Source organism: Polypterus senegalus, chromosome 18 (assembly GCF_016835505.1).
Source record: "Polypterus senegalus isolate Bchr_013 chromosome 18, ASM1683550v1, whole genome shotgun sequence".
NCBI lineage: Eukaryota > Metazoa > Chordata > Cladistia > Polypteriformes > Polypteridae > Polypterus > Polypterus senegalus.
In genome coordinates, this window is record NC_053171.1 from 24,222,928 (window position 1) to 24,247,379 (window position 24,452).

The 24,452-nt window shown below is 41.5% G+C and overlaps 1 protein-coding gene across 2 annotated transcripts in view; it reads left to right on the forward strand.

Annotated features, from left to right (window-relative positions):
- Nucleotides 1-24,452, forward strand: part of LOC120518574 (RAS guanyl-releasing protein 1-like) — a 200,038-nt gene that overhangs the window by 33,526 nt on the left and 142,060 nt on the right. The gene's annotated exons all lie outside the window — the stretch shown is intronic.

Consider the following 24,452-nt stretch of genomic DNA (forward strand, 5'->3'; position numbering starts at 1 on the left):
GCACCAGCCATTTTGCATCTCTGCCATTCGCATTGTGAAGAGGGGGGCTGAACGCACCCCAAGGATATGCAGTCGCTCCTCTAAAACCCCCTCTTAAGCGGTGATACAATGGGAAAAAATAAAAAAAATTTTTACTTCGCCTTTGCTCAATCAGCTGCTGGCTTGCTGCTGCTGCCGTGTCAGATGATCTGCACTTCGCACAGTGCTTCGAACATTTAAAAGTTTGTACAGCAGCTATCTTTGTCATCTACTCTTTGTCTTTTCTTTCCAGCCCCAGGCATGGTTAAATCTCTTGGCACAACTCATGTCTCGTGGGACATGAGTTCTTGATATTTTTTAGTTTAGAATTTAAAAACAGAATGAGAATTTGAAAATCTAACAGCATCACATTAAAGTATGATAAATCTTGAAAATAATGATACCAAACATATATATGTAGGTTTTAAAATAAGCCTTATTTAAATCGTGACAAAAAAGTGACATAAAAACATCATATAAAATCATTGCACAAAATTGTTGCACTTTTAGGCTTAGGATTTTATATAGAGAGAGTAGATAGTGTTACAATAATAGTTGAAAGACATCAAAAAAAGGTTTGGGGCAGCCACCCGTATATTGTGCCCTGTCTGCAAATGGGAAATTAGATTTTGAGATATTCAGAGGTCTGAGTCCAAATCAGAACTGATCTTAAGGTTGTAAAGATGGCGGTTTTAAAGGCCACGACAAGAAGTAACGTCATTAGGACAGGGACTGGAAGGGATGCTATCTGGACCAGAAGTGACATCATCAGTGAGCCCTGGAACTGGAAGTGACGTCATCAATGATGACACAATCGGAAGAGACATTATCAGTGGGGCCGGAACCATGCAGGATTTCCCATGGATGGTCTGCCAAGAATTGAGAGAGAAAGTCAGTGCATCTCGCCACCCCCTGGTCTGGCATGGAACTCACGTTTTTCAGGCCCTTTATCTGCCTCCCAATCGCACATGTGTGACAAGATATATATATATTCTTTATGTTACACTTTATATAAGGATGTACCAGAATGCTCTTAGATATTTTTATTTTTATTTGTCACCTTTGTGTGCCCACCGTTAGGGCCATTGACTCCAGTGGACCACTTTGTATTGTCTGCTGGCACAGTCAGTTGTGAGGAACCTCAAAGATTGTATTAAAAACAGACCAAGACATGTTTATAAGAAAGAGAATAGCTAGGATTTGCAGTTAACAACAACTGAATGAATTCTTTTTTGGACTTTGTTTCTTTTTTTTGGTTGTGGACACCCAATATACGAATATTACCAAAACTAAAGCACTGAGACAACTGAACTGAATTGACAAGTGACAAGCTTGTTAACCAGAATACCTAAAAAAAACAAGCTTAAGACTAACACTGTTTAAGGTTTAAATCCCTAATTTCGGACGAAGAGCTGAAGCGATGCACTGAATTTTACGATGGCGGCTTTGTGACATGACACATAATGCCTCTTGGAAGGCATTCTCTAACAACGGTGCAGCACATCCTAACAACTCACCAAATAAATGCTGAGGCTCTAAAATGGCCGTGTGTCACCTTTAAAATTAAACAAAAAATATTAATATCTTTCTTAATTTGAAGAATTAATCCAAAACACACTGTAAGCACAAGGGGGTGTCAGGGAGCCCCAAAACTCACAGTAATAATTCACACAATATATGAATAAAATAAAGGTCTTTTATTCTCACCAAGCAATTCTTCCCAAAACCTCTTCCAGCAATCAGCCACAGTAACCACACAAATCACTGACAAATCAATAAATCTTTCTCCTTCCGTCCTCCAATGAGTTTTTTTTTTTATTTATTTTATTTATTTATCTATTTATCAAGCACCTTTAAACAACTTTCATTGACCAAAGTGCTGTACAACTAAAAGACAAAAAGGTTAGCAGGTACTACACAGCGCATATATACTCAATATACATTGCACACTACTATACTAAATCAATCAATAAAATCAAAACAAAATAAGTAATAATAATAATAATAATAATAATAATAGTAATAAATAAGATGAAACCAACTACATGAAATCAAGAGGAATTAAATGCACATGAAAACAGATGTGTCTTAAGCAGGGTTTTAAAATGATTAAGATTCTGGGCCGCTCTCAATTGCAAGGGGAGGCTGTTCCACAAACTGGGGGCTATTACCGAAAATGCTCTGCCTCCTCTGGTTTTAAGCTTTATTCTGGGGATATGGAGTAACTGAAGATCAGAGGATCGCAATGTTCTGACAGAAGAATACGGAACAAGAAGCTCCGACAAGTAGACAGGTGCCAAGTCATTTAAGCTTTTAAAAACAAGCAGTAATATTTTAAACTGGATCCTGAAATGAACAGGAAGCCAGTGAAGGGAGGCCAGTATAGGTGTTATATGGTCACGCTTTTTCTTCCCTGTCAGAAGGCGGGCCGCTGCATTTTGAACGGCTTGCAGCCTCTGAATTTGTGCCTGACTGAGACCTATGTATAATGAGTTACAGTAGTCAAGGCGTGATGTAACAAAAGCATGAATTACTGTCTCAAACTGTTCATGGGGAATGTAGTGCTTGACTTTACTAAGTAGTCTAAGTTGAAAAAAGCTGGACCTTACAACTGCGCTGATCTGTTTATCCAACTTAAAAGCAGAGTCAAAAATTACCCCCAAATTTCTGGCACACTGATGAGAAAAAGATGCCAGAGATCCAATAACACTGTCATACCCGCTGAGGACATTGGACTTTCCAAAAGCAATAATTTTAGTTTTGCTTTTGTTCAGACTGAGAAAGTTAATCTCCATCCATGTTTGAACATCTCACTCCGTGAAGTGAGGCAGCAGACTCCTTTTATGTCAGACCCAGGAGTGCTTTCAGCGCCATCTCATGTGTTCCAGGAAGCATAGAAAAATCCCCCAACAGCGCCCTCTATTGATCCCCAAGAACCCTGACAGGACAAGTCCCAAGCATCCCAACTGGGTTATTATATGAGGACCACTGGCACCTAGTGTGTGGGGAATGGAACCAGTCCTGATCCTCTGCTTTTCCCAGTGTATCCATTATCTCATCTCAGCCAGGTACAACTTTTTTACTTCATTCTGCCAGCCAATTTGTTTGCTTCGTCACACTGGCCTCCCGTCCAGATAATAGTATGTCCTCTGATCTGGCTGAGATGCCTGTTCTCCTGTACAACACATACGTTCTATGAAAATAAATCTTTACAAATGTTCAGATCAAATCTGCAGAAAAAAATGCACTCTTGCTTATAGTTTAAGGAACAAATTAGCGACTTGATTATTAATTTACTAATTGTGTTTTATGTTTAAAAGGTGTAACATACAGTAAGCGAAAGAAAACAGTTGTGGGGTGAAAATGCAGTCTTTTGGTAACAAGGTGCAAAAATCCCTTGGAATTTTTTGTTATGCTTATCAACAATTATCATAAGATCCGTGATGGAGGTTGCTTTTGACCTGTAAAAATAATTTGTGGAGATTTTTTATAAAAAGCAATGTACCTCTTTATGTACCACAGTTGGTAGCACTGCTGCCTTTCAACAAGGAAATTTGAGTTTACAGTATGTCCTGTGTGCTTCCTTCATGGTGTCATTTTGGGCTTCTTTTCACAATCCAAACACGTGCCAGTTAGTGAACTGGCATTGTTAAATTGGCTCTAGTGTTCACCCTGTGATTGACTGGCACCATGTCCTGGGATTTGACTCTTGCTAGCTTCCCTGTGATTTTGCCCTGGATGAACAAGCTTGGAAAATGGATGGCTGCACAACAGCCATAGTTACTGAAAATTTTGCTGATTTACTTCCATTGTCTGTGGCATCTGCCTTAGTGAACATTTTGTGTTATATATTCAGGCATTTTCCCAAAGATTGAAACCAATCATTATAAACTGAATGGAAAACTACTCAGTACGTCGCCTTGTAAACACTGAGTTTTCATTGTTGGCTCGCACAATATACTTCAAAATACCCCGTACTGCCACAGCATTTGAAAAAAATTCCTCCATTGTTCTTGGAAGGAAATTGCTTGACTTAGATTGTGTCCTACTGACTAGCAGCTGACAATGTCACTTCTCTCTTAAGTGGCATTGAAATCTGCAGTGCACGCTCTCTTTTTAGGCCTACTAAACAACAAGTTGGTAAAGTGTTAGGCCAGCAACACACTGCACAAATTTCCTGTCCATTTTTACTTGTAGCCTATATTTACATAATCTCAGAAAATCTTGGTGTATTATCGTGGTATTTCCCTCTACTTGCCCTGTTATCTGTTCCCTCAAGGGTAAGTGTTCTCGTCAAGTTCATTATCGGGTTGGTCTACTGTTGTACTTTAAGATGAACACACACATACATAGCTATACGCATACACACAGACCCTATCGACAACAGTGCCCCATGAATGACACATACACACACTTATTAACCCCTAGCACTTTAAACCACACAAGTGCTATAGGAATAACAGCCTGTCATCCAGCACTTCAAGAAACTTACTTATTTTCAGCACAAACAACATACTATGTTTTAGTGATATCTCAGACCTAAATATTACTTTTGGTTTACAAGAATACATTTAAACATACAAAGACTCAGCACCCTTGACTATAGGCCATTTGTCAGCCAAGAATACCTTCTTTATCGTATTGTCCCACAGCACAGAAATAATGGCAAAAATCTGGCTGTCACCAGGTGCTCAAAGAAATCTAACTTTTTATTTCAATCACTCTAGACATTAAGACAAAGCATAGAAAGTTAAAAGCAGCATGGTATTTATTAGACTAATAATAATAATACCACCAGAACAAAGAATAGGTACTGATAGGAAAGTCTGAATATACAGTGCATCCAGAAAGTATTCACAGCGCATCACTTTTTCCATATTTTGTTATGTTACAGCTTTATTCCAAAATGGATTAAATTCTTTTTTTTCCTCAGAATTCTACACACAACACCCCATAATGACAACGTGAAAAAAGTTTACTTGAGCTTTTTGCAAATTTATTAAAAATACAAAAAATGAGAAATCACATGTACATAAATATTCACAGCCTTTGCTCAATACTTTGTCGATGCACCTTTGGCAGCAATTACAGCCTCAAGTCTTTTTGAATATGATGCCTCAAGCTTGGCACACCTATCCTTGGCCAGTTTTGCCCATTCCTCTTTGCAGCACCTCTCAAGCTCCATCAGGTTGGATGGGAAGCGTCGATGCACAGCCATTTTAAGATCTCTCCAGAGATGTTCAATCGGATTCAAGTCTGGGCTCTGGCTGGGCCATTCAAGGACATTCACAGAGTTGTCCTGAAGCCACTCCTTTGATATCTTGGCTGTGTGCTTAGGGTCGTTGTCCTGCTGAAAGATGAACCGTCACCCCAGTCTGAGGTCAAGAGCGCTCTGGAGCAGGTTTTCATCCAGGATGTCTCTGTACATTGCTGCTGTCATCTTTCCCTTTATCCTGACTAGTCTCCCAGTTCCTGCCGCTGAAAAACATCCCCACAGCATGATGCTGCCACCACCATGCTTCACTGTAGGGATGGTATTGGCCTGGTGATGAGCGGTGCCTGGTTTCCTCCAAATGTGACACCTGGCATTCACACCAAAGAGTTCAATCTTTGTCTCATCAGACCAGAGAATTTTGTTTCTCATGGTCTGAGTGTCCTTCAGGTGCCTTTTGGCAAACTCCAGGCGGGCTGCCATGTGCCTTTTACTAAGGAGTGGCTTCCATCTGGTCACTCTACCATACAGGCCTGATTGGTGGATTGCTGCAGAGATTGCTGGAAGGTTCTCCTCTCTCCACAGAGGACCTCTTGAGCTCTGACAGAGTGACCATTGGGTTCTTGGTCACCTCCCTGACTAAGGCCCTTCTCTCCCGATCGCTCAGTTTAGATGGCCAGCCAGCTCTAGGAAGACTCCTGGTGGTTTTGAACTTCTTCCACTTACGGATGATGGAGGCCACTGTGCTCAATGGGACCTTCAAAGCAGCAGAAATTTTTCTGTAACCTTCCCCAGATTTCTTCCTCAAGACAATCCTGTCTCGGAGGTCTACAAACAATTCCTTTGACTTCATGCTTGGTTTGTGCTCTGACATGAACTGTCAACTGTGGGACCTTATATAGACAGGTGTGTGCCTTTCCAAATCATGTCCAATCAACTGAATTTCCCACAGGTAGACTCCAATTAAGCTGCAGAAACATCTCAAGGATGATCAGGGGAAACAGGATGCAGCTGAGCTCAATTCTGAGCTTCATGGCAAAGGCTGTGAATACTTGTGTACATGTGCTTTCTCAGTTTTTTTTATTTTTAATAAATTCGCAAAATTCTCAAGTAAACTTTTTTCATGTTGTCATTATGGGGTGTTGTGTGTAGAATTCTGAGGAAAAAAAAGAATTTAATCCATTTTGGAATAAAGCTGTAACATAACAAAATATGGAAAAAGTGATGCGCTGTGAATACTTTCTGGATGCACTGTATATAGCTTACGAAAAAAAGGTAAAGATGACAAGGATGAATGTCCCAGGGAGGCGTTTGATTTAGCAATTGATGTTCATGATGCCTTTCTGACGACCAGTGCCGTCTTCGTCCGTTCCTCTTCTTCTTCTTCTTCTCCTTCTTCTTTGCCTTTTTTGTGTGATGTTACTTTCAAACCAAGGCATATTTATTATGCAATGTCATGCCTTGGTTTCACAACACATGCACCTGATTGGCTGGCTGTCAAAATGACTGATGAATTGATTCACTGTCCGTTTTCCCAAACAACAAAACCTTTAATGTACTCTGAGGTGTCAGTAGTTCTTCCTTTCCTGGGCTCTAAACCAAACTGTTGTTCCAGATGTCCATCCATAAAGTAATCAATAGCCTGAGGTATCAGCTCAGCATCCTTTCCCAGGCTGTAAACCAAATTAGCACTAAGCTATGAACAACTGTTATAAAAGTGAGGTATAAGGAAGAGGATATGTCTTTTTTATTATAATGTCTCCTACATCTGAATTCATCTTTTTGGGATTGAGCAAAATATAATACAGAATAAGATGTAGATTTTATACACCATAACACTTGGATAGTTGTTGCATATTGACATGAGGGCAAAAGGATGGACCTAGAGATAAACAGGAATACAAATAAAGTAACAGCTGTAACCATAAGACAAGAGAGCTTAGCACGAAACCTGAAATGTAACCCTAATTTCGTAGTCAAAAACCCAACTTTCAAAAGAGATCAGAGAACTAGAAATTCACTCTCCGGGCTCATCCAAGATATGTAATGCCGCTCCTAGAAGAGAGAGGATGCTGTTGTTAACTCCATAGTGCTGAGAAGTGAGGGCACCAGCTCGGCTCATTAGCTGGGGTTTGCAAACCCCACGTCAAAAACCTTGGGGTTATCCTTGATTCTGATCTTTATTTTAATAAACAGATTTCTCCCATTGTTAAGTGATGCTTTTTTCAGCTTAGACTGCTTAGTAGAGTCAAACCGTTTCTGGGGAACTCTGATTTTAAGAAGGTATGCCATGTCTTGATTCTTGTAATTCACTTTATTCTGGAATCAGTAAATCTCATCTTTCTCGGCTACAGATGGTTCAGAATGCTGCTGCTCGTTTTCTTACCGGGTTTCAGAAACTTGTGTCCATTACCCCAACTCTGGCCTTGCTTCATTGGCTCCCAGTTGAATTTAGGATTCATTTTAAAATTTTACTTTTGGTTTATGAGTCACTAAATGGTGCCGCCCCATCCTATCTGGCTGAGTTGCTGGTTCCATATACGCCAGTCAGCTCTTTACGTTCCTCTCAACAGCAATTGTTGGTTGTGCTAAAGTCTAAGATGAAGACTAGGGGTGATCGTGCATTTGTAGTTCTAGCACCAAAGTTATGGAATGCTCTGCCAATTGAAATTCGGTCAGCATCATCAATCCAAATGTTTAAATCTAGACTTAAAACACACTTGTTTTCAATTGCTTTTAACTGTATATGAGTAACTCTGGTATAAATTTTATTAATAATTTATTAATTTTTTCATATCCATTGTTTTTTTATAAATTGTTTATCTTCTAATCAGTTCTTTTAACTTATTTGTTTTAGTATTTATTTAATTTTTGTACTTTGTTTATTTACTGATTTATTATTGATATTGTTTTTATTTTATTATACAGCACATTGGTTTACACTTATGGTGTTTTAAAATTTTGCTTTAGAAATGCATTTTGATTTGATTTATTAAAGCTCCGGCGTCTCTGGAAGGTGTTGTCTTATTTTGGACCGAGCAACCTTAGAGAAGTTTGACCAAAATTACATCTGCCCAAGAACAGCCGTTGAATAGGTTAAGCCATGAGGACCACTCTTTGTTTTGTTTATTTTGACAAGTCATTGAGTGCTTGTTTAGTTTTGTATTGAAAGACTTGGATAGCGCCCAAAAAATTCTTTTGTGAACTCTGTCCTCCCCACCCCTGATGACAACGCAAAAAAAGTTAGCAAGAATTAGTTTTTTATGAAATATTCTCAAATTCGGACAAATAAGCGACCCCAGGAGATGAAGTTTGTTTCCTGTGACACCTGACATTAGTTTGTTTGTGACCTCCGCATATCAGCTGTGGACACTAGAGGCGCTCTTGCCCCATTAAACCCACCAGACAGACGTCCCGACCACACATTTAAAAGCACCAAGATGAGTTTGTTAATTATTTTCTTCAATACAGTGCACAAAGCACCGCACACTCCACAACCCTCCAATACTAATAACAATAATCAATAATCACAATAACAATTCTCCACTCCCAGCAGCTTAGTCACCCAACCTCCCAACTCCGGCTCTCCTTGCTGGGTTTCCCATAGTCCTTTAAATAGTCTGTGACCCGGAAGTACTCCATCTCTTCTTTCGGGTCAATGCCACATCCTCATTTCTCAAATAGCCCGGAAGTACTGCAGGCTTCCGTCCTCGTGACTCTGAAGTACTTCCGGGTTGTAGTAACAACATAAATCCCCATGTTCTTTGTGAGCTCCCCCTGGCGGCACCCACGGCCCCCAACATGGCTGAGGAAACGGACTCCAAGTCCCAGGATGTCCTGAGAGAATCTGGGGAACCGTTGCCGTTCAGGGGAGCTGCCACTTATCATCCCGGGGGAGGCAGTATCCACAAAAGCCTGCCTTCCTCCATTCTTCTTGCTCTGGGATATCATGGCTGGATTGACCAGCTGGCCGTCTATCACACAGCCAATAAACAAAACCAGGCAAAAATGCGAGACTCATGCAAAACAATATGCCGTTTAGGGAAAGTGAAAATAAATATATAAACATACTACTTTAAAACAGCCCCAAATCGAGAAACTAATGTCAGGAATAGTTTTAACCACCTAACAAAATTGAGGTAGCTAAATACATCCAGTGAAAAAAGTATAAAAACTATAAAAAATAATAGACTGTCACCTGTGATCACTGGTCATGTATTGTGAGATCCCATTGACTCAGCCACATCACTTCGCAACTCGATGCAAAATAACCAAACACTCTTGAGTTATGTTGTAGGTGCGGACTCCTGTATATGCGAGAGTTGACAACTAATAAGTGCTCAGTCAGATCTGGAGTCATGCAACGTGGCCACCTGAAAAGAAAAAGCCAGGTGTTTTGGACCATGCAAAGAGAGGCCTGCTCCTTATTGCACCCTATAAACCCTGAAAGAACCATATATGGACTATGCTAATCAACCTCATACATATGCAGTCACGATGCTGGAAACTTTCATTGGCTGGTGGTGCATCCACATGACACATCCAGTAGCGTGAGATACAAGTTCTCATCTCTAAAGTAGAGGCACGCAAAGAAACTTGATTTGGTGGCCTAAGCGAGGGTGACAGCAACAAGCGCAAATATATTGAATGGCAACATGTTACACCATGCCAGAAATAAAGTAAAAAAGGTCCAATCTCTGGTGACAGCAGAGTGTGCGAGTAACGGGAGGAGGAAAAACACACATATACGCTCTGCGATTTTCAATCTGCGAATGACATCTGTAATTGGAGATGCAGTTTTATGTGGCATTATGCCAGAGCAGTCTTATTTTTAAGAGTATTATGGTTGTGGTTAACAAAAGCAGCTTCATTCTCGCTAGGTGCCCTAACTGCAACCTGACCCTGCTGCAAATTGCCTTTTTATATTGGTAACAACATATTATGTTTTATTTACATGCACCCACACCATACGAAAATGTAGCACTTTTTCGGCAGTTAAAGTCTTCCAGCAGAGCGGGCATGAAGGAGTGAAGCTTGGCATAGATATTCCTGACCTGTCGGCCAGTACACTGAAAAGTGAAAACATGCAGTCTAAACGTAGGAAAAGAAAAAAACAAAAACTTTTATTAGTGCAACTATGAAGGATTGGTCCTCTTAAAAGTGAACTAAATTACAGTCTGTACATCACATTCATCACATTAGAGCTTTAATATGTTTGCCATGGCAACGTGGCAGTATAATAACAGCTTGGTGATAGGAATTATCACACCTGTGAGTTGTCACTTATCAGATATGGCTTTATTTCCCTACTTGATCATGGCTGTCATCATTTCCAAGTTCTTTCAAAATGTGGCTCAGAATTTCTGTAAATATACACACACTCCCCTGTCAAGTTTTCTTTTTTTAATCCTGACGTTTACGTGGGAAGTTGCGTGCACACTTCTTGCTTTATATAAGAGGCCTTTGGACTCAATAATATATATATATATATACATATAAAACTCAATGTATGTATGTATGTATATATATATGTATGTTCCAGCATCACTTTCAAATGGCTGGAGCGATTTTAATGACACTTGGTACACATGTTTCTCATTGGTCGATTAAAAATACTGTAGGGTGAAATCAACCCTAACCCACCCCTTTAAGGGTAGGGTGGGGAGTGATCTTGCAGTCTTGTATGCATGTTATCATCCAGTTGGCACTCAGAACGATCACCAGAGGGCAGACTGGAGGTGACTGCCAGCATTCTTTATGTCTGAGCTCCACCGCGCCCCTGTTGCTTTTGAAATTAAATAGAGTTGGCCGGTTCCGAGCGTCAACTGGAGGATAACATACATACAAAACAGCAAGACAAGCACATTTGTGAGTCTTCATTGTTTGTTAATGTATTTTTATTTTTGAAGTTATTATATTTTTCTTAAACCGTTAAAAAAACACTTTATTTTTCTCCCGGGCAATGTAATGTAATATTTAGTGTATAACAACAACAACAACATTTATTTATATAGCAAATGATGTAGCTCAAAGTGCTTTACAGGATAAATAAATAAATAAATAAATAAATAAAATTAGGCAATACTAATTAACATAGAATAAAAGTAAGGTCTGATGGCCGGGGAGGACAGCAAAAACAAAGATAAATCCAGAGGGCTGGAGAAAACAAAAAATAAAATCTGCAGGGGTTCCAAGGCCACAAGACCACACAAGCCCCCATTGGACAATCTACCCAGGATCAATGGTCTCAATCAGTCCTCATGGTTTTCAGGCTTCACGTGGAAGAATTAGACGATGATGGTCATGTGGACCTCTGGCCTTCACCATCAATGGTGCAGATCGCCAACACACAAAACCGGAAAGAGAACAGTAGAGAAAGTAGGGGTTTGTACGGATTTCGGAGCCATGAAAATAATAATTAAATGCATATACAGAATATCAGTCAGTCATTCAGTCATCGTCCAACCCTCTATATCCTAACACAGGGTCACGGGAGTCTGCTGGAGCCAATCTCAGACAGCACAGGGCACAAGGCAGGAACAAACCGCTGGCAGGGTGCCACCCCACCGCAGGGCACACACACCCACATACCAAGCACACACTAGGGACAATTTAGGATCGCCAGTGCACCTAATCTGCATGTCTTTGGACTGTGGGAGGAAACCGGAGCACCTGGAGGAAACCCACGCAGATACGAGGAGAGCGTGCAAACTCCACGCAGGGGACATTAAACAAAGCTAAGTTATTTCTCCATGTGATTTTTTACCGCCATATCACTAAGGGAGGGGTATCGCCTTTTTATATCATATCTATATACTGTAGTTTCGGGTTATGTCACAGGCCTCCTTACTGCGAGGCAGCAGCGCTACCACTGCTCCACTGTGGTGCCTGTGGTATTACGGGTCCACAGCTCATGTCAAAAGGCCACTTTTTAAATAAATAATTGCAGCACTCGTGGTTTAGTGAGGGGGCGTGTTGGTGTGTGGCTGAAGCAGTTCCTGGGGAATATGTGATGTGGATGTTTTTCACTTAAGTGCACAGGTGAGAAACCGTCCGCATCCGTAATTGTTCCTGGAAGCTGCTGATTGCCACAGCTGCCACGTCTCCATTATAAATAGAAGTGTGAGGTGACTAGCGGGGGAGGAAGAAAAAAAAGAAAAGAGAGACGGAGGTTGCAGGAGAAGAGGGTGGAAGGAATCAGGAGGAGAAAGTCGGTGCAGGAAAGCAAGCGAAATTAGCGGGGTGTCTGGCCAACACCTATGGCAGTGGGTAGTGGTCGCTCCCGTTGAGCATTTTTGGAGGAGCGGCAGTGGCCGGAAGAAGGCCGACAAGGCAGTGGTAGTCAGGAGGCTTGGAAGGTGGATTCACCAGCGCGAGTGTTCTGGCAGGCCATTGGGCAAAAACCAAGTCTCGGTCTGGAGAGTGCTGAACCGAAGCCAGGGATCGGGAAACCTCCAGACCAGAAGGAAGAAGGACGGCCAGCTGCAGGAAGAGTGGCTCCCCTGGTGCATAGCCAGGATAGGAAGAAGCAGGGGAGCCACCAGTTAAAGAATGCACCGGGCTTGTTTTTAAAGAGACTCCTTCATGTCGTTGTTTTAACCTCAATTTTTAAAGGATCTTTTTGTATTGGGTTTTAACCTCCACTTTTCACCTCTGTTTTTACTGGATTATTTATTTAAAAGATTTTGGGGAGCACTGCACTTTGTTTGAACACTTTGTTTTGTTTGTTGGTTTTAATAAAAGCTCTTGGCACTTTTGCACCATCCCCTTGCTTTATTTGTTGTGCCTCACTGCCTAGCTCATCGGTAACAATACAAGAGCTCCCCAGAAGGGAGATGGGAGAGTGGAGCGATTGTATTGTTACCGATGAGCTAGGCAGTGTATTGTTACACTGCCCCACAGAATATCAGGGTTACACTAAAATGAAGCTATAAGAAAGCCATGTTAAAGTAAAGGGTTTAGCAACTGAATAATGGTACAAAAGGAGTTTGCATGTTCTCCCCATGTCTGCGTGGGTTTCTTCCAGTAGTCCAAAGATATGCAGGTTAGGTGCATTGGTGATCCTAAATTGTCCCTGGAGTGTGTGTGTGTGTGTGCCCTGTGGTGGGCTGGCGCCCTTCCTGGGGTTTGTTTCCTGCCTTGCGCCCTGTGTTGGCTGGGATTGGCTCCAACAGACCCCCGTGACCCTGTAGTTAGGATATAGCAGGTTGGATAATGGTACAAAAATATTTTGTGAAATTAAAAAATGTATTTTAAAGCAATTCCTTTTTAATGGCCTTTCACTCATAACACAGTGAAGCAGGAAAGCTGTGCTTGTTTGCATCAGTGAACACCTTGATGACAGACGCCATAGTCCGGGATGTGAGATGATTTACTAAAGGACGCACTGCTGCTGTAACTGACGAGGCTCACATACACTTGCTGAGACAATCCATCTTCTGACTGCTTCTCATTCAGGTATACCACTGACTCATTTATTTATCTGCATAGCAACCACAGGAAACAATCGCCCATTTTCTGAGCACTGAAGGTCTGAAGGCTTTCCTTTGTGACACCCCCTTTCTATTGGAGTTAACAGTGGCCAATAAGAGTTCTTAGAATCTTTTACTTTCATTTGGACTCTTCAGTAGTTAATCCTCTCGATTCAGTCCTGTGCATTGAAATCATCTTATACTGCAGCAGCCAGGAAAACTAGATAAAATTTAGGGTTTTTTTTTTTTCCAAGGATATAACAATAACATCATATGCTTTATCCCAAGTCTGGGACACACACAGGTTAGACAGGACTTGAAGAATAGTCTAAACAAAAACACCAAGCTCCGTCAACATAGACGCCATAAAATTATCAAGTTCAAATCTAAAGGAAAGTTCAAACTTAATTAGCAATCTTCTATAATAAGAAATAAACCAGACGTCATGCGTGTGAGGCATGTCACCTAGCAACAAGCCAAAGCAGAAAACTGTGGTTTGAAGACAAGCCCTCATATTTTACAGGGACGAGACGGGCTTCAGATAATGCCACCGAACTGACCTGCCTGAAAAAATAAAGAATGAATTTGCATGTAATGAACTGGTGCCAGACCTTGATAGCGTCATTAAAATTGCAGAACCTTGTGAGAAGCAATGCAGAGAGGCGCTTCATGCTCTCAGGCTGTAACCCTGCTATTAATTGTTACAAATCATGAAAAGATATACATGCAAACATAAGATAACATGAATAATTAATGCTATGTTTACATGCACAATATTTTTAAGATAGCTTTCCGTTATATCTGGTGGTGGCTCAGAGGTTAGGGATCTGTGCCGGCAGTCGACAGGTTGCTAGTTTGAATACCGTAAACGCCAGAAGTGTCTCTTCTCTGTTGGTCCCCTGAGCTAGGACGGCCCTTAACCAGTAATCGCTCCATCTTGGATATGATGTTAATCTGTGTCCAGCCTTGCAAGCAGGTCCTCCAACTTACAGTGAAAACTTGAGCGTCGGTGGCAAGACTGGCACTCCACCCACCATAAAAAAACCTCACAGTGCTCCAGTGTGGTGCTGAGGTGTCACCCGCTGCACTCGAGTCCCAATCCAGGCGTATCAGCGCAGGCTCCCAACCTCACTCTGTCATATCTGCATGAACTGGATTTTGTGATGGGTCCTCGTTGTGGATTCTCATAACAGGGGCAGATCCCAAGTCCACGGGCCACTGGACCTAACATGACATTGGGCCACCGTTCCCCAATACCTGTCACAATCCAGAAATACTCCTCAGATACATCACATACAACTGCATTACTCATCCAAGTGGCAATGTGTATTTATATTTATAGGATACCATCTAATAACTTCATTATACTGGTCAATCAGGTACCACATAGTACATAATGTGCACAATAATTTGCATTGGACGTAACTTTCAAAATTTAGTTAAATTTTCATGAGGGCCTTAGAATTTGTATCCCGTAAACACCAAAAGTGACTCTACTTCGTTGGGCCCTTGAGCAAGTCCCTTAACCTGCAATTGCTCCATCCTGGGTATGACACTAATCTGCATCCAGGCCCTCCAAGCAGCACGGAAAAACCTGGGGGTTGGTGGCAGAATTGGCACTCCAGCCACCAAAAAAAAACAACTCACACTGTTCCACTCCATCTGAACAAGTGTGGTGCTGAGGTGTCACCCGTTGCATGGCTGCACTCGGGTCCTAATCTGGGATCCTGAGGTGGTTTGTCATGTGGTGGCTGCGGCAATGTGCTGTATCAGCATGTGCTTCTAACATCTCTTTCCTCTTAGAATGTTGGATGATTTCTGACCATTCAGCTCAATACCACTAATACCTGATAAGTCAGTACGCAACCTTGGGGTGGTGATTAATGACCGGTTGTCCTTCACCAACCACATTACAAGTGTCTCAGTCTTGCAGATTCACTTTATTCAACATCCATGAGATCAGACCGTATTTGACAGAACATGCAGTACAACTCCTGCTCCAGGCTTTGCTCCTATCATGAATGGATTTCTGAAATGCTTTGCTACCAGGAGGTTCTGCATGTGCTACCAAGTTGCTGCAGATGATTCAAAATGTGGCTGTGCGTCTTGTGTTCAACCAGCCAAGGAGGGTACGTGTCACTCCTCTTTACAGACCACTACATTGGCTCACTGTAGCGGCTATATTGAGTTCAAATCTGTGACACTTCGTACAGAGTAGGCAGTGGGTTAGCACCTGCGTATATGAAGATTCCTGTGAGGTCCTATGTTCCTTCTCACCCACTCAGGTCTGCTGATTACCAGTATTTGGTGATGCCACGTGGCATCTGACTGGGGGGGTGGGGGATGGTTGGTGTTCTACTAAAACGTCCGGAAAAGAAAGATAAAATTTAGGATGAGGAGGGTATCTTGACACGCAACGTGAGGGACTGGCACAGATGGCTGCAGTGCCAGGGGCATGACAGGGGCCCCAGGCCCACACCCCGACAAAAAAAAATTGTAAGTCGGGGCTCTACGCGGATGTGTAGTTCACGTATGGCTAAGAACGTCCCTGCTGATGGAATGAGCTGCCCACCTCCATCTGAACGGCCGATTTCCGCAATGTGTTTAAGGAGCATTTCAAGATTCTCTTGCTCTGTGAATTTGATTATATTTACCTCTTTTGTAAATCACTTTGGATAAAAGCATCTGCTAAGCATATACAGTATACTGTATGTAAATGTAATATTTCTATTCTTCTTATGGACAAAAATGGAAAATGGCTGTTTTTCCCATGCACGTTTTTGATGGTTGTGTCCTTCCTGTTTATTGTTGCTATATTTGTTGCAGATCATGTCACACACCTCATTGCCACACTTCACCTGTATGACATGGTGGCACTCAGCGGCTTGTTATACGAGAGCTGGATCAATTTCTCAAAAAGAAAACAAAACAAACATCTTGAAGGATTACACTGGCAAAGACTTTAGGACTAAGGGTTCCAACTTATTTTTGATAGGGCTTTTGGGTTCTCACACCCTTGCTTCTTTTCAACTACAATTCTGCCAGAAACATTTGTGTTTCCTATCTTCTGGCCCTACTACTTGTTCTCGTACAAATGCAACTACAGCTCCAATTACTTCACACTTCACTTCACTTCGTGCCTTGCAATGCTTGTAATGGCTAGTAAACCAGATATATTTTTTCATTTCTTGCTGATGCCAGAGTTACGTTCTGTACAATCAGACATCATACAGCCAAAAGCATGAAGGAGAGTTCAGTGATTCCATGTCATGTACTTGCTACAGTATAGGCAAAGTCCCACTCCTATCATCCATTTCTATTTTTTCATCATATTACTTTGCATGTAGAAGGTGAGGCAGGTTCTAACCCTGGAAGGGATGCCATTTTTTGGCAGGGTACAATCACACTGAACTCATGACTAGTATGACAATACAGGAGGCTTTGGAGTTTTTTCCATGGCCCAAAATACGAAGGGGTACCCAAAAATAGCCGGAATTGGAAAAAAAATGGTTTTAATAATTTTGACTTACTGAAACTTTACTCTTCTTCAAAGTACTCTCTGTGTGAATGAATGCACTCATCCCAACGGTTTTCCCACTGGTGGAAACATTTTTGTAATTGCTGAAGGGGAATGTTGTGCAAGGCCTGCAGCAATTTTTCTTTGACTTCCTCCGCGGTCCAAAAACGCTTTCCTTTGAGTTCTTTTCTCATATGCGGGAACAAGAGACAGTCACATGGAGCTAAGATCAGGCAGGTAGGGAAGGTGGCAAGAACTCCAAGACATTTAAGTCAATTCAGAAATCTCTTCAATAGTCTGATGACAATCTTCGGAAATTGCAGACATCATTCCTAATTGTGGAAGGTCGGCCTCCAAGTGACATTTCCCCTCGTTTGAAACGTAAAAACCACTCGTGTGTGACTTAAAGCTTCCTCATTAAAAGCCGTTTCAGGCATCACTACAGTTTCAGCAGCTGTTTTTCCAAAGAGAAAACAAAATGTAACGCAGACTCGCTGTTCTTTATGATCACCCATCACAAAAATCGTAGAACACGTTTAATAAGCACCAAGAAAAACCGACACAGAATGGCGTATGAACAACACAGAGCAACGGCACTTGGTAGACTGCCACAGAACACTATAAGTGTGCTACAATTCGCACCTAAGTCTGGCTTGCATGTCAGGTACAGATTCCGGTTATTTTTGGGTACCCCCTTGCATACAAGAACCGTCCTGTACAGATAAGAATGATGAGTTATTATAGCAAACTAAAATGAGCAAGGTAGGGGAAAAATGGAAGGAACAAACATAACCTGTCTTCCAGCCTCCTCTTACTCCTCTCCCAACTCCAAACTCATCTGAATAAACAGATGGTGGCTGCCATAAGGCAAGTCCTGCACCACTACAGGCTGCCAGGAAGAAATCTCAGGTCACTCTCCATTCCTGCAAAAACTACACTTCCCATGATCCTCTGCAGGAAGCTGGGATGCTGCAAGCTGCCCATTAGTGGCTTTGGAGGTTCCTTTTCTGTTGCAGTGGATCCTGACTAAGAATAGACTGGCAAGGTAGCCCGACGGTGAAATGACATTCTATCTGGAATGTGTCTTCTCCTGCACTCTACACCGCTACTCTGTTTGTTTCCTTTTCAGTAGTCAGTGTTGTGTTAAATATTAGCCCATTATACACGTCTTCTTTATTACTGGAGAAAGATGAAGTATCCAGAAAACCCAAAGAATTATTGTGTAAATCACCTACATATTGTGACTCTGCCATAAATTAACTCCAGGGTCCTGGAGCTTTCAGTGAACACTGCAGATTTGGAATTTTGCAAATTATTCGGCTGCAACATATGTGTACAACATACCTGAGGTGTAAAAATTCTGAAAGAGAAATGTCTGACCTTTACTTTGAGGGTTAGAACATGAATATTGAGTGAAGGATGATCAGACTATAGCCAGCGTGAAATGATCAGACTCGACACACTTAAAAAGGTTTGGGGCAGCCACCTGTATATTATCCCTGGTTACAATGGGGTTGGTTTTGAAGACAGAACTGTCTTTGTTGAAGTCCAGACATGAACTGCCTGAGGTTTGGAAAGATGGAAGTTTTAAGTGGGAAGACTGGAAGTGACGTAGGGGAACCAGAAGTGACCTTCTTCTGACGTTGTCATGCGTGCCGGAACCAGAATTGACCTCGGCCTAGGCGGCAGAACCAGATGTGATGTTGTCTCGGGCGCCGGAGCTGGAAGTGATGTTGTCTCAGGCTCCAGAATCAGAAAGTGACGTCTCGGGCACCAGAACCGGAAAGTGACGTTGTCTTAGGCGCTGGAACCAGAAGTTACATCTTCAATGATGGGTCAGACAGGTTTTCCTGCGGCTGGTCTACTGATATAACAGGAGAAGGATTAGTGCACCCTACCACCCCCTGGCCTGGTGTGGAATTACCTTCACTTGGTCCATACAACGTCCTCCTACTTGCATGTGCGTGACACCAGTTAAATCAAAGTACTAGAAAACAGACTAAAATTTAAACGGTTAAGAAATGGTAGTGACCAGCGGAAGAAATGGTGAGACCTTTCAACGTATCGCGTCCTTACGATGGGGAATATGCGACACTTGTATTGCCTATGTGAGAAATGGATGAAGAAAAGCACCATGAAGGCATTTGCATGTCAGCATTTAAGTTTTATGATTTGCTTCACTGCATCGAACCATTCATCAGACATCGAAGCACGCACATTGATCCTGCTGGAGCTGCAAGCCTGCTGTCACATGTTGATAGTAAACCACGATGATGACGTCAAGTACCAAAACACACACACGCCACCCATATTTTTGCTGTTCCTGCTCCTCGTGCATGCATCTTGTTAATTTCTGACAATGTGCTCAGAAGATTCGTCAAACGAATGCCTGGGACGCGTGGCAGCTTTGATGTGTGCACCTGAGCGTTCTGAGTGTGAAGTGTAAACTGACCCTAAGGAGACCAGGGTTCACAACCAGGGTCCTCCCTATTTGGAGTTTGCATGTTCTCCCCGTGTCTGCATGGACTTCCTCCCACAATCCAAAGACATGCAAGTTAGGTGCATTGGCAATTTTATTGGCCCTAGTGTATGGTTGAGGTGTGTGTGTGTGTGTGGATGTGTGTGTTTGTCCTGTGATGGCCTGGTGCCCTGTCCATTGTTTACTCCTGCCTTGAGCCCTTTGCTAGCTGGGGTTGGCTCCCGCAGACCCCCATGACCCTGTTTAAGTCTAAGCGGGTTAGAAAAGTGACTGATTGACTGACTTCCAGGGATTACGGTCTGTAAATTAAATGTAAATCCTAAACACTAAGTGCCAACCACACACCACACAGATTTTTCTTCGAATTTATCCACAAACTTGGATGAAATGCATTTGGATGAAATGTGATGACAGCACCGCACACCTCCGAGACACGTTGTAGCAACTGCTGCTCAAAATGGTGGTGTGCAAAAAGCCAAGGAAGTATCGGGAAAAGATAAAAAAAAGTAGCAATCAGTCAGTCAAAATATTGCCATAAATGTATTGTATGAGGTAAAGGAACAATCTCAGGATAAAAGTTGTTGAGCTTAGGTAAGCATGCAAAAAATTTATCACGAATACAGATAGTAACATTTACTGATGTGCTGCATGTTGGTTGGACATGCATGTAAGAACTGAACTGTACTCTTACTAGTCATACTAAAACTGTACGTCTAAGAGATTAGCGTCACATTATTGTCATTATTAACGTGTGAGACGGCAGAGAGTCAGAGCAAGTGGTCTGATTAAGCCAGGAGTTCAATTAACAATAAGACTGACATTAGCTACTCTGCTGGGTGGCAGCAGTATTTAAATAAAAATGGAATCAGGCGGTGGGCTGCAGTTTTATTAACAGGCAAAGGCCAATACTTGAGAAGACAATAATCTCATAAACAAGCCCACGTCTTGAGCCACAATCATAATTCGGAACACACAGCGGAGGAGTTAAAAACAATTTAAATTAGCCAGATCTAAAATGTAAGATGAAAGTCAATTAAAAGATGTGTTGCTAGAAATGAGACTAACACTAATGAGGTCGCTAGTCTTCTCTTTGTTACATCCTCAAACTCTTACCACTTTATATTTTCGACCCGGCGATGTCACGTGCCACACAACCTTTCTAGCAATGGCGTCGCATCTCTCAACAGGAGGAGGAGGAGGAGGTGGGGATCGTGTGCTGATTACAGTGCATTGCCCAGTCCACCACATCATGAGCCACCTGGATTGGGACCTGAGTGCAGCGGGTGACACCTCAGCACCACACTGGACAGTGTGAGGTTTTTCACAGTGGCTGGAGTGCCAATCCTGCCACAATATTGGGATATATTTATTTTACTGTTGATTCATATATATATATATATATATATATATATATATAGTTTTTATTTCATCTTATACAATTTCTTGTATTAGGAATTTGTTCATTTTCGCATACCCCTTGGGGTCAGAGCGCAGGGTCAGCCATTGTACAGCACCTCTGGAGCAATTGAAGGTTAAGGGCCTTGCTTAAGGACCCAGCAGAGTAGGATCTCTTTTGGCAGTGACGGGGATTAGAACCGGCAACCTTCGGGATACCAGCACAGATCCTTAGCCTCAGAGCCACCACTCCACCCAAATGTAATGTAATATGTAATATGTATTATAAACAAACCATGAGGACATACAAGAAATAATTATTATATTTTATTAAGCACAAGCCCTGTAAAAATTAAACTGGAAAGGCTTAGGCCTGTTATTTTTTATGTATCTGAATAAGCTTGTAGCTCTCTTCACAACAAAACAGACACAGGTCGGTCCTTTTAAACGGGCGTTTATTGCTTGGGCTCTTGTTACTCACTCCGTCCAGCACGCCGTGAGAACTATATAGTGAGTAATCAGTACAAAATACTTTAGTGAATACACAGTAACTTTCATACACATACGATGAAATACAAAACATTTAGTGCAAACATGAAACAAAAGACATTTTACAAATAAAATACCTCGTTGGCCGCTTGTCATGAAAAGAGGTCTTTAAATCACTTTGTTTTAGCTTCAGATGGTTCAGTTTGAAATCCTTTTTGCAACATGGCAAAGCCTCGCGAGACATCCCCCACCTATGATTCTTTGGGGCAGGTCCTTCTCATGTTCTCCTAATAACCATTAAGTGTGTTCTCGCGAGACATTACTTTACATACAGTACATATTAAATTCACTTAATAACAAACAAATTGGAACATGTAAATTTACTATATACATCATATTTTTAAATTTAGATATTTAAAACTATTTATAAGGTTATGTAACACACTATAAAATCCATTATCTATAACATGAACTTTCCATTAAATATTGTTCAATAACATTTACAAAGCTAGAAACTAGCAATATATTATAGACTGAAGGTCAAGTGTGCACTGAAAGGTGGGGAGAACGAGTCTCACTACTCCAGATAAGAGATGTGAACTTGAGGTTGTAAATATTGGTGGCAACAACTGGACCTGTACCAGGCCGGATTAGGCCCTGTCAGGCATATGTGATGTATGGGAATAAAGCTACGCGCAGTAAACTTGGAAATATTGGTGGAACCAGTTGGAGGCAGGATAGTGGGAAATGGAATTTTAGGGAGACAAATGTGTTGGGAGAATAAGAATTGTAATAAAAGCATGGTTTTCCCATCCTTGGGCGCTCATTTCAGTTGATTTGAGTCTGTGTACACATCACACAATCAAAACCTGATTCTGCTGCCTTCCTGAGACTCCATGTGCCTTCTTGAGAAAAGTCAGGCCTACCGTGACCCCTTCCACGACACCACCTAACTCCGAGATTGCCCTCCAAGTTGAAGGACGTGCTTGCAGGACTGGATGCAGATTAACATCATGCCCAGGATCGATGGTCCTAAAATGGTGGCACCCATATGACAAACAACATGGCACTGTGCAAAATAATCACATCATATCCGCTCCTTTCCACTTGTGCTGCATGATGGGTTGATAATTCCATCTTTGAATTTGACCTGTCCTTTATACAAACTACAGCTCTGATGCCATTTTCATGCAGATGTGCCATTCTCACGTCATAAACGTCAGAAAGCACGTTGCATTACCCAGCTAACAACATAAAATAAATCTGACAAATGAGAGGAGGCCATTCAGTCCATTGGACTCATTTATTTAGCTAACAGCTAAGCTCTCCCACAATCTCATCCAGATACTTTTTAAAAGTTGTCAAGATTTCTGCTACAACTGCATGGCTCCCATAACTCTTTGTGTGAAGAAGTCCTTTCTAGCTTGCACTTAATTTCCACTGGTGTCCTTGTGGTCGTCATTCACCGTTTAGTTGGATCGCTTTATCAACGTCTTTGGGAATTTTGAAGATTTGGATTAGGTCCCCATAAGTGGTCTAAAAGGAAGCCTTCAAGCAGGCTTCTCTCTTCTAACTGCAAAAGGAAGGGTGTCATATAACACAGCGGCCTCTTCCTCGCTTTCACTTCAGCCTCACTGCCCCTTCCGTAGTACAGGGGTACCCAATGCGTCGATCGCGATCGACCAGTAGATCACAAAGGTAATACAGGTAGATCGCATTGCAATTAAAAAAAAATTTTTTAAACATTAGTCTATCATATATCCTCCCTATTTCATTTGCCACTTGATTGACATACAGGGCAGCCAGTCTGAGATCTCTTTTCTTCTAACACGCTGATCATCCTGCACGCACGATCAAATGCACGAGCTACTGCAAAACTCCAGCTGTGATCTAGTTAGCCTTCCAATTTAAATTGACGAAAAAAAAATGTTTGGGGAGGGTATGGGCTTTATGTGGAATTTCTGATCTGTCAATCTATCATTGCTATTCCAAAGATGGAAAATGTGGAAAGGCACTTTCGAACTGTTCATAAAAACTACGAAACTGACTTCCTTCCAAAAAGCAATCTGAGAAAGAGAAAGGAGAGGGAACAAAAATCGCAGTTAATCAGACAGCATTCAATTTGAATTCATTTTTCACTCGGCTGAATTCAAAAGCTCCTTGACTGCATTATTCGGCTCTACTTCTTTATGCGACTCAGCCTTTTCCCACATGACGATTATTAAATCCTATTAAATAAATACTGTAGTGACCATAAAAGTATTGAATTGTGATTGTGCCATAAAGGTTATTCAGTTATTGAAGGTACGACAACATACATTTTATGTATAAAGTATACTCAGTATATATATATATATATATATATATATATATATATATATATATATATATATATACAGGTTCGGTCATAAAATTATAATATCATGACAAAGTTGATTTATTTCAGTAATTCCATTCAGAAAGTGAATCTTGTATATTAGATTCATTCATTAATTGCACAAAGACTGATGTATTTCAAATGTTTATTTCTTTTAATTTTGATGATTATAACTGACAACCAATGAAAGTCCCAAATTCAGTATCTCAGAAAATTAGAATATTGTGAAAAGGTTCAATATTGAAGACACCTGGTGCCACACTCTAATCAGCTAATTAACTCAAAACACCTGCAAAAGCCTTTAAATGGTCTCTCAGTCTAGTTCTGTAGGCTACACAATCATGGGGAAGACTGCTGACTTGACAGTTGTCCAAAAGACGACCATTGACACCTTGCACAAGGAGGGCAAGACACAAAAGGTCATTGCTAAAGAGGCTGGCTGTTCACAGAGCTCTGTGTCCAAGCACATTAATAGAGAGGCGAAGGGAAGGACA